The sequence below is a fragment of the Myotis davidii genome, unplaced genomic scaffold (assembly GCF_000327345.1).
Source record: "Myotis davidii unplaced genomic scaffold, ASM32734v1 scaffold1065, whole genome shotgun sequence".
NCBI classification, from domain to species: Eukaryota; Metazoa; Chordata; class Mammalia; order Chiroptera; family Vespertilionidae; genus Myotis; species Myotis davidii.
The window spans coordinates 218,872-230,837 of record NW_006297281.1 but is presented as its reverse complement, the minus strand read 5'-3'; positions in this window follow the sequence as shown (position 1 = coordinate 230,837).

The following is an 11,966-nucleotide window of genomic DNA, read 5'->3' as shown; positions in this document are numbered from 1 at the left end:
AGAGTGTTCCTGCCTCTGTTTTAAGAGTTTCTGTATATAAAATATTCATTTTTAAGTTATAAACTAATCATCAAAGATGTCCCCTGTAGGCTCCCATGTGTAAAAATCTAATGTGATAATGTAAATCAAGAAATAGCAATAAACAAATTATAAAAAAACAATCATTGGGGACACAGTGACAAAAGTAGTAGAGTAACAGGTCAACATAAAGAGTATGAACAGGACAGGAAGGCGCAGGGGCTGCGTCTGCTATGTGACTTGCAGGCTCAGCTTTCACCCGCCCACCGGCACCTATGGTTTGGCAGATGCTGGTTTTGTCTCCTCAAAGCCACGGAGACGTGCTCCTCACATGGTCCTCAAAATGGTCCCGGGAATGCCAGAGGAAAAGAGGTGACATGCAAATGGGGCCCGTTCCTGGGACGGCCCAGCATCTCCAGTCTGGTTGCCTGTTGTGTGCCCACTCTCCAGTCTGGTTGCTTGTTCTTCCCAGTCTCTAAACACCGGTCTCCCTCAGGGTTTGTCTAGCGCTTCTACTCTTCTCTGTCCACACCCCTTTCCGAGGTGGTGTGACCATTCTCATAGCCTTAAAAAAGGTTGGTGCTGAGCTGACAACTCCAAATTTACGTCTCCGGCCGAGATTCCCCTCCGAGCTCCAGACTCACTGAACGAACTCCTTGAGGTGCTCATCCCCTCTCTTCACTCCTCCTCCTTCCATCTCAGTCAGTGGCCACACAGCTCTGCACTTGCTCAAAAAAAAAATTCCCAGGAGGAGTCCTTGATTCCTCCCTTCCCTTCACTCCCCATATCCAACTCCTCAGAGAGTTCTTTTAGTTCTACCTTCAAAATACGGCTGGAGTCTGTCTACTTCATCCATCTTCTCTCTCACCACCCCGGTCCAGTCACCATCATCTCCAGGTGAATTTGTAAAGCAGCCTTCCAGGGGTCTCCCCACTGACACCATGCCCACTCAACCAGCAGCCAGAGTGATTTAGAAGCAAAGTTAGATCATGCACGCCACTCCCACCCTGGTCTGCATCGAACCTTCTGCAGGTTTCTGCTGCGCTTAGAATAACACTCAAGCTTCTTACTGCACCCACGGCCATGACCCAGCAGGCTCCCCTCACCTCGCCAGCCCCATCTTGAGCATTCGCCCCTCTCTCAAGACCTTCTGGCTGGACTGGCCTCTCATGGTGTTCTAGGACTTTCCTCCACCAGTGAAACCTCAGGGTCAGTGGCCTCAGCATCCCAAAGGCCGTTAGAACCCTCCAGCCCACCGAGACCTACTGGAATGGAGCAGGATTTCCACAGGCCGAGGAAGGGTCTCCCGGCTGCCGGGCGGTGGGGCTGAAGCCTCCAATCCCTCTGGAAGGCCCATTTCTCGGGCAGCCGTTCCCGTCCTCCAGAAGTCACCTGGAGGGTGAGCCATGGTGGAGTGGAAAGAGGCTTATTGTGAATAAGAAAAGATGCCCCGCTCACCCCCAACAAGAAGTCAGCAGGGCTTTGTGCCAAGAACCAGGACAAAGGGCAAATATGTGTGTGTGTGTGTGTAGTAGCCCTGCGCACAAATCCGTGTGCCAGTAGGTCGCTGCTGTCCTCCCTAGCTCTCTGCCCACTGCCCCACCCTCCTGTAGCTCCCCTGTCCCCCTCACCCCCTCATAGCTTGCTGCCCTGCCCCCTCCTGTAGCTCTCCACAGCCAGCTTGTACCTCGCTGGCCCACCCTCCTGTTGATCCGTGATCTGGTGGTAAAGTGCTTGGTCATTTCACCTCAGGGTGTAATGGCTAATTAGCATATTCCTCTCTTATTATATAGGATCTTTCTTATTCCATCACAGTAGCCCGGGACCATGGTGGGAAGTGCAGCTCTGTACATAGCAAGGTGGAGAAGCCGGCCAGGCAGGTGGAGCTCAGAGCCAAGGTCGGGGATGGAGCCATGATGCTGGGAAGTGTTAGCATGTGGATGGCAGGAATGTCACAAATTGAAAACTTCAGTGATTTTTCCTGGATTTTAGAATAAACTCTAAACCCCTGCATACTCTCTCCCCGGGGCGCCTTCCTACCTCAGCTCCCTCCCCCTCATGGCTCCGGTCGCAGGGCAGACATCACAGGCATGGCATCCCTGCCTCCCCTGCCCTTTCCTCTGGCCTGCCCCTGCCCTGTCTCTCACAGGCCATCCCCGGGGGTTACTGTGCAGGAGGCCGGCACTGTCTTTGCCTGGGACCTGACTCATTCTTTCCTCTGTGTATCCCCAGCACATATCCGGTGACTGGCTCCTGGTGGACGGTCAGTCAATATTTGTCAAAAGGAGGTGGGTTGGGATGAGCCTTTTGAGACCCATGAGCCAGCCCCAGAGAGCACGGATCCCAGCGGTGTTGCTGCCCGGTCACTGGCATCGGCCAGCCCCTCCCAGATGCTGTGAGTGTGGGACAGGGTGGCCGGAGCACAGCCAGGGATGCCAGGCTCGCAGGGGTGCCAGGAGCACGTGCTGTTTGCCCCTCCAGTGCCGGCCTCCCTTTTCTGGCCACATTTCAGTCCAGTCTCGAAAGCCTGGCCACTCCACGAGACTGTCCCCAGACCCGCCCTGGGTAAATACACAGCCGCTGCTGCCGGTCCCTCCTGCTCCCAGACGCATCTTCTCGGAGTGCAAGCTCTAATTCACTATTTCTGCACTGAACCTCCACTCACGGCCCAGTTACATGCGGCAAGGTGCCAACCTGCCCCTTTATGCGCGTGGCAGCTTCTGGAGTGTCACTGCTCTGGCAAGAAGCCACGGTTGCCGGTTGGGGTCACCGGTGGCATGAGGCTCCCTGGGGTGAGTCGAGGATCCCTCAGGGAGGCTGCAGCGGTGAGGACAGCAACGAACCCATCAGGTTCCAGGAGCCAGGGATCACCTGTGCAACCAAACAGGAAATGCCTGACCCCTTCTTCATTAACCGGATCCTTCGCTCAGTCAGGGTGTCTCCGAGCACCTCGGGATGAGAATGGCCTTGGGAAGCAGGAAGAGGACCAGGAACACCGCCGGCCCTCCTGCCCCAGCCAGGTCCGCACGGGGCATCACCTGGAAGTGGCTGGAGGAAGCAATCAGGATGTCTCCTTGGCATGGGAGGGGGCGGGCGCACCATCCTCAGAGCTGGCTGAGAACCAGAGCCAATGCCGGGGTACACAGCCTTGCTCCTGCCTCTGGTTCAAAGTGGGAGACAAGGTCAGAGTCTCCCCAGCTTCCTCCTGCCCCCACAGCCACGTCCCGCACCCGGTCCCTGGCGGCTTCCCCCCTCAGTGAACGCACTTTCTTATCCACCAACCTGTTTCTGAAGGGGGGACATCACAGCAGGTGAATCACCAGCCTAGACAACCATGCCCCGGTGTCACTCCAGACGGAGATGTGCGAGGACAGTGAGACATTACTGTCCTTGAAATGTGAGGTTCGAAATCACGGTTAGGTGGTGTATTAGTCAGGGTTCTCCAGAGCACAGAACCAAGAGGAATCATATAAAGAGATTTATTACAAGGTATTGGCTCACGGGACAGGACGCTGAACGTTCAATGACCTGCTATGTGCAGGCGGGAGGTGCAGGAGGCCGGTGGAGTTGGAAGGCTGCAGAACTGAGGGCGCTGGTGCTGAGTCCAGTCCGAGTCTGAAGGCCTGAGAACCAGGGGATTGGCAGCAAGAGGAGACCTCCATTCGGGCTGGGCCTCAGCAGAGAGAGCGAGCAAGCCCCGCCTCCCTCTGCCTCCTCGTTCTATTTGGGCCTTCAACAGATTGGATGATGCCCACCCTGGGGAGGGCCATCTGCTTCACGTAGTCTACCTGTTTAACTGCTAATCCCGTCTCACAACACCCACCCAGAGATAAAGTCCAGCCAGCTCTCTAGGCACCCGGTGGTCCAGTAAAGGAGACACACAGAATCAACCATCATGGTTGTCATGGTAGTTCCCCCTCCAAGTGTCTGAAACAAGGTCAGACAGCGTCCACTTTGCACCATCACAACATGCAAACGAAAGGGCACCTACACGCTTTGGCGTTTTCAAAACCAGGTCCACCCAGGCGTGTCCCCGAGTGGCCCCAGGAGCTGCGTCTCAGGCCACGGCCCAGCGCTGTCCTAAAAGTGCCAGCTGAGTGGTTCCAGTTTGCAGGTGATAGTTAAGTGGTGCATTACAGAGAAAAGGGAAAATGCTTTTTGAATCTTCCCTATTTTAAGTAACATTCTTGGCAATGTGTTTATGCTTTCCGTGCAGAGGCCGTAAGCAAATACTGTGGAAATGCATTTGCGAGCCTCCCAAGGCCCTGGTCATCGTGGCCGATATCAAAGGCCCCCGGCGCCGCAGCCCAGAACCATGTGGTCAGAGATGCAGTCAGAAAGCTGTAGGCAGGGCTTTCCAGGAGAAATGGGAACTGCAAATCAACGGGCCTCAGACAACGCATTTATTTAATTTGTCCTTTGGATGTAGAAGGGAGCCAATTAATTTAAAGATGCTTTCAATGGTGCTGGCTGCTCTCGGTGGTTCTGGGTTGAGAACGTTAAGTTCCTGGAACCAATGACTCACATCTTACATTTCTGTGCACGGTGTTCAGCCCCTTGAACCAAGTCTTTTCCACTTCCGAAGCTCAAGGGATTAACCCTTCAGCACCTCCGAGGGGACTCTACCTGGATTGAGGTGCTAAAAGGCCTTTTCTTCCCAGGAGAACCCTTCAAGCTGACAGGCCTGGCTCAGAAAACACCCACCCAGCCATCAAGTGCTAGCGAGGCTCCAAGAGCACTTCTGGGACTTTTGCTGGGAACACCAAGCCCGGGATCCTTTGATACATTCATTCCTTACTTAGTGCAGCTTAGGAGGCTGACCTCACTCTGAGCCTTCCAGGCTGATAAAATGATCAATAATATCAAGACACAGGGAGGGCGGAGAAAACAGTTCTACTTAACGGATTAATAATATTCTTTCAAATATCCCTAGTATGAAGAACTGGGGCCTATAACCTCTTTGGAGAAGGGTACATTCAGGTTAAAATCCTGATTTGGAGACTTTTTACAAACTAGTAAATCTCTTGTAAAAATGGTTATTACTTATATTCAACAATGGAAAAATATAAGCAATTGTTGGATTTGAAACTAAAATTTTCCATGTTGTATGAATTACTTGGTTTGGATTTTTGACAAAGGCAAATCTACCTTGTGTATTTCCACTAGTGGGGAAATGTACCCACGGCTTCATGTTTTCTAGGTTGCCAGCTAGACATACATTTACCTTGCCTCCTGCCCATCATTACTCCATTTTATACACTGACTAGAGGCCCGGTGCATGAAATTTGTGAACTCGGGGGTGGGGGGCGGGGCTCAGAAACCCCTCTCGCAGTCTGGGGGCCCTCAGGGAAGGTCCAACTGCTGTGGAGGGAGGAGAGGCTCCCACCACGGCCGCTGTGCTTGCCAGCCGTGAGCCCAGCTTCTGGCTGAGCAGTGCTCCCCCTGTGGGAGCACACTGACCAGCAGGGGTCAGCTCCTGCATTGAGCATCTGCCCCCTGGTGGTCAGTGCACGTCATAGTGACCAGTCATTCTTCCGTTCAGTCATTTTGCCTATTAGCCCTTTATTGTATAGTATAAAATAGACTAATTCCACAAGAGCTGAGGACAGAAGGGGAACCAGCAGCAGAGCGGGTGGTGATAGAATCCGGAAGGTGAGAAGTGGATGTGATGACACTGCTGAGTCTGCACAGCACAGTGAGTCACAGCTCAGAAGATGCAGAAGAGAAAGCTGCCGGGAATCAGAACCCTTGCCTGGGCTTCCCCACAGCTCCCAGCTCAGAATCCACAGGCACAAAACACCAGTGGCAAGAGAGGCCGAAATTAGGCTGGTTCAACAAAGGCATCTGAAGAACTGTGTCCCCTTGGACAGTTACCTCACAGCACCAACTCCAAATAGGACCCCACTAAATAAACCAGGATGGCTGCCCTCTAAAGAAACGGCCTGGTAAGGGCGGGGGGCGGGGGAGGTTGGGTTAGGCCCCAGTGTGGATGTTTGTGCCCCATCCTAGAGGAAAGGCCTCCGTATTTGGGCCTTGTGGGATGGGAAGGAGTGGTTAGCTACCTGTTTCCTGCCTATGCACTTCATTTTTTTAAAATACATTTTTATTAATTTCAGAGAGGAAGGGAGGAGAGAGAGATAGAAACGTCAATGATGAGAGAGAATCATTGATCAGCTGCCTCCTGCATGCCCCTATTGGGGATTGAGCCAGCAACCTGGGCATGTGCCCTGACCAGGAATTGAACCATGACCTTTTGGCTCGTAGGTCAATGCTCAACCACTGAGCCGTGCCGGCCGGGCCTGCCCATGCACCTTAAAATTGAGCCAATCAGATGATCTTCCCATCCATGGGCTTGGTCTTCCTATCCTGGAATGGGATTGTTGGGAGAAAAGGGCTGAACCCACAGCACATGCCCCAAATCAACCAGCCCGGCTTTTGTCCATAAACACAAATGGACGACCAAGACAGCCCCAAGGAAAAGCAACAGCTTCAAAGAGAAGAACCGAGACAAGTAACCCAAGGATGGTTCCCAGGGGAAGGAGAGAGAGTAGCGAAAAGGGAAGGCTTGGAGCTCTGTGTGAGGGTTCACTTCCATAAAACAGGAACAGGTTCACCCGAAAAAGGAGCAGAGAACAAGAATTCTTGAAGACGAATGACAGGACTCCCAGGATAAGACGGCAAACTGAAACGCGGTATGATGTGCGGATTTGGTGGGGAGTAAGAAGGAAACAATCCAAGTGGCTTTGATGCGTAGGATGCTCTCTGTGGAGAGATGCGTTCAGTACCAGAGGCTTGTATTTATTTTTCCAATCACATGACTTGGTTCTGTGTGATAATATTTACACAATTAAAACACTGTAAATACCACGTCTTAGTTTGCAGCTTTTAGGATCAACTTCTGGCAGAGCACCAGAGACCCCGTTCGCTTACAACATGGAGTGTAAACATGAGAACGCGGGTATTGGAAAGTAACAGTGGGACCGGCAGCAGTCGGCTAGGACGGGGACACTGCCGGGTCGGGGGGAGAGTAAGACCCTCACATCACGGCGGGAGGGGCAGGAGGAACGGTCCTGTTAATGGGAAAGGAAAGAGCAAAGTTATAAGGTAAACAAAAGAAAAACTAAATAAGATGTTTATAAAAGATAAGTCTTGGGGAGTAGTGGAGGGAAGAGATAATGGGAGCCAGGCAGTTTTTCATATTTCACTGGGGGGGACCCAGTAGATGCCGGGTAAAATGAATACACCAAACAAGCATAGTATCTAGAGCGATGGGCATGGGAACCCCCAATACAGAAACTGTTCCGTGTGGTTACTCTGGAGAGTGGGACTGCCTCTGGGGGTGCAAGGCCTTGATTTTTCATTTCCTATTTTTCTACAGCTCAGAAGTCAGCAAGTTACGGCCCACAGGCTGGCTGCCTGTTTTTATAAATCAAAGCTTTACTGGAACTCGATCACACTCATCTGAACAAAAGGCATGCCTCAGCTCTATGCTATCTACAGTCAACCCACTTCAAGTGTAAAGGGGTACTTGGTCTAAGTAAAAGGATGGAGAAAGGTATACCGTGCAAACATTAACCAGAGAAAGGTGGAGCAGCTATATTAATTTTAAAACAAACTCCAGAACAAGGGGGATTATCGGGGACCAAGAAGGACGGTCCATAAGAGGCCAAATCCCCAAGAAGACGTAATTCTGCACGTCGGCACCTAACAGAGCTGCAGAGTATCCAGGGCCAAAACTAACAGACCTGAAAGGAGACGTGGACAAGAGGCGGAGAGTTCAGCGCGCTCTTTCAGTAAATGACGGAACAAGTAGGCCCCAAACTGTCAGGACACAAAAGGACTCCAACAACACCGCCAACCAACTTGACTTAAGTAGCACTTCCCGAGGGCCCACGGGTCACTGACCGAGGACAATCACCGTGCTCCGTGCCACTGAATGCCAAGGCCAAGGCCACACTCCAGGTCCTGGTAGCTTTTGTCTGAGACACCAGAGAAGAGCAGGGTCGGCTGACTGGAAAAAGGCTCCCCAGGCGTTTCTGATTCTTCCCTTCTGCCTCCGTTCCATCTGCCCTTGCCCTCCCACCCCCAGGAAAACCTCTGGGCTGGACTTGGACCAGCAGGGAATGAAGGAGGGTGAGGTGTATGTGACCGAAATGATGTTTTCTTATAGACTCTTCCTGCATGGAAACATCTGTGTTGCTGAATACCTTATTTATGCATCCGTTCAGCAGACGTTAACTGAGCATCTACTGTGCACCAGGTATACCACTGTGCTGAAGACCGGTGAGGGCATCCAGGCACCCGGGAAAGGCAGTGCTGCCAGGGCTGACGGGTGAGTTGCAAGTGGAGCCTGCAGCCTTCTCCGCATGGGACCAAAGGCATGTCCTGACCACCCACGAGTGGTTCAGAAGCTGAAGTTATCAGAAGCGGGGAGAGAGCACTAAAAACTGGGGATTGTTCTCTTTTCCTCAATAAACAATAACCGGCAAGAAGTATCAAAGCTTTTGCTCAAGAAAAGAGGCTGACCTTTCCTGTGTCTCAGCACGAGGCTCAGAGTCAGGGGCGCCCAAGAGGCCGCTCTCGGCCGGAATCAGAGAGGCAGCCCCGCCCTGCGTGGGCCACACCAGACGTGTGCCTCGCTCGCTCCGGCTGCCGTCACAGAGCACCGCAGACGGGGTGGCTTACACCACAGAGATCTACTTTCTTGTAACTCTGGAGGACAGAAGCTCAGGATCAAGGTGTCGGCACAGCCGGCTCCTCCGAGGCCCCTCACCTTGGCGTGCGGAGAGTCGTCTTGTCCTTCTGTCCCCACATGGTCTTCCCTGTGCGTGTCTGTGCGCTCCTCTCCTATTAGGACCCCAGCCTAAGATTACCATCCACCTCGGTGACCTCATCTCGCCTCATCACGCCATCAAGGCCCGCTCTCAAAACACAGTCACACGCTGAGGTCCTGGGGTTAGGGCTCCAACAGGTGAATGTGGGGGACACCAGCCTGTAAGCGCTTGCCGCCCATCACCCAGGGGACAGGACCCCAAGGAGAAGAGAGCTGCGGAACCTGCTGCGCCCAGTGGGCGGCCTCGGGGATGCACAGAACCGTGGCTGGGAAGGGCAGGAGCTCCCGGAACGTCCAAGGTGCCCAGGTGACCCAGGACCTGGCTGCAGCCACTGCCAGGAAAGCGGCTCCTAACTTGGCCACTGTTAATTCAGTGCCTCGCCCACATGTGTTACCAATGTGTCCTGTGCTGCAGCATTTCAGCAGCACCAGAGGACAGTGCTCCCGGGACAGGGCAGTGGGAGGCCATGGCTCTGGGGGACTGCCTGCCATTAGGATGGTGGTGGCAGCCCCCCTCAGCCTCCTGCTAGGCCTGGGGAGCCTGGGCAGTGCCTCCAGGGGACAGGCCTGATCCTTCCAGAGGACCTGACAGAAGAAGTGTGGGGTGGGCAGCAGTGAAAACCATCTGATCACTTCTCTCCTCGCCCTCCCTCGGGGAGGAAGATGGAGAGCCCCAGTTTAAAGGCTTCGGCGTTTGGAAGATTGGGTTTATTTTGTCTAAAGGACTCCCTCGTGAATTGCCCCTAACTTCCTCTGTCCCGGTAGCAATTTTGCATTTTCCTACATTGAGCACCAGAATTCCCTTTTCTGTCGGAAAATCCTTCAGGGCAAGTTGTTCTTTAGTGGAGAGTGGGCTGAGTTTTGACTTTGCTTTTCTGCACGTGTCGTAGCCGAGGTGCCGGTGTGGGGGCCTCCAGTGCTCGTGGCGGGGGGAGGGGGGAGGTGCACACGCAAACTGGAGTGCGCCCAACAACCAGTCCCAGTGCTGCTGTCGCTAATAATCTGGGCAGCACAGCACAGCTCTCCCCTGCGCCCACGCTCACGGTCATTTCCCCAAGGAGCTGGCAGGAAGGAAGCTAGACAAGGCAGGGAAAGCAAAAGCCAGCCGCTGCTCAGCACCTGCGCTACTTCCCCAAACCAGCAGCGCGCGATTCCTGCTATTTGATCCTAATAAATCTATTCACTGCAGACTATTTTCACCTCCCAGGGAATAAATCACTGTTCCCTCTGCCAGGGAATTCAGCAAGACCGCCAGGAGATTCTGGGCGGGGGCGGGAAGCAGATCGGCCCCCGTCCTTCCCCCCCGCCCCCCTCCCCGTCATGTACAACCATGGAGGGGGCTGGGCAGGCCCATCTGCTGACTGGCTGCTTCTGCCTGGCTCCCTTCTGGTAATAAAGAGCTTTCAAAGCACTCTGAACAACCGCAGTCCGCATAAAGCCCATTGCCCATTTGGATCATTTTCTGGATGGTTACTTCTCGGTTATAATTAGTATTAAGAGCCACATAATGTAATTACATTACAAAGTGAAAGCGAAAGGCCTGCCTTGTAGATGCAGAGTGGCTCCGTCTGGGCTGGCCATCCACCCTCACAGCTTGCTCACCTGGAGGTCAGGGAGCTCCCTGCTGGCCAGCATTCCGCCCGCCCCGTGCTGGGTCACTCTAACAGGTTAACCTGTCTCTGTCCTCCTCTGGAACGGCCCCTTCTGGCCCTGGTTTGTTCCCTGTGAAGTTACGCAGAGTAAGTCAATTCTCTCTTCCTTCAGGCGCCTGCAGGAACCTCTCCTGTCTCCCCTTGGCCTCTCTGAGCTGAACATCCCCTTTCTCTGAAATCTCTTCCTTGTCTTCTTGGCTTCCTCCCTGGCCCCTTCCAGACACAACTTTGTCTATGGGATGCCCATCACTTCTGCTCTCAGCCCGTCAGCCAGAGCTCAGTGGCTGGGTCCCACGTATAAGCAGGGGTGTGGGTTGGGTGGGCGTGGGTGCAGCTGGAGATGTAGTCTCTGGCTGGACATCTGCTTCCAGGTTATGCGAGGCGATGACAGGTCTTTGGTGTACCCCCCTAGCTATCTCTGCTCCACAACCTCAGACAGATTGTAGCCTGGGAGGTGTTAAATACATTTCTCTCAGACGGTGCATATGGTTATGCTCTTAACCCCAACTAAAATATTAATGTGAAAACAAGGAAGGCCTTTTCACTTTGTGACCCAGAAAAAGAACATAAAACTGCCCTATGAGATACTTGTTGCTAAGTAACAAATGACTCCAAAACTTAGTGGCTTAAAACAATAACAAACATTTGTTACCTAACATTTTCAGTGGGTCAGGATTTCGGAGCAGCCTGGCTGGGCAGTCTGGCCTGGGATCTCTCGTGAGGTCACAGTCAGTATGTCAGCTGGGCTGCACTCATCTGAAGGCTCGATTGGGGCTGGAGGAGTCAATTCTAAGGGGCTCACTCACATGGCTGGCAAGTTGGTGCTGGTGACTGACAGGAGACGTATTCGTGTGCTCCCACTGTCAAAATAAAGTACCACAGACTAGGGGCTTAAACAACGGAGCTGTGTTGTCTCACAGTTCTGGAGGCTGAAAGTCTGAGATCAAGATATTGACAGGGTTGATTTCTTGAGGCCTCTGTCCTTGACTGCTACATGGCTGTATTTTCCTCGTGTTGTCACATGGTCTTCCCTTTGTGTGTATCTGTGCCAAATTCCTTCTCATAAGAACCCCAGTCATATTGGATTAGGGTCCATCTTAATGATCTCATTTAACTTAATTTCCTCTTGAAAGGTCCTGTCTCCAAATACAGTCACATTCTGAAACACTGGGTTAGGCCCACATATAATTTGTACATGGGGTGGGGGGCCGAGGGAGCACAACTTTAGGCCAGAGCAGGAGGTCTCCGTTCTTCCCACCAGGGCCTCTGCACAGGCTGCTATAGCTTCTCAAGCCCTGGCGACTGACTTCTCTCTGAGAGGACAGCCCTAAAGAGTGCAGGGTGAGGGCAGCACCGCCTTCATCACCTCACTTCAAAAGTCACACAGGTCAGCTCTGCTACCTGCCGGAGTTAGACGTGAGCACTGAGTCTGTCTCACAACCAGGGAAGGCAAATTAGGCTCC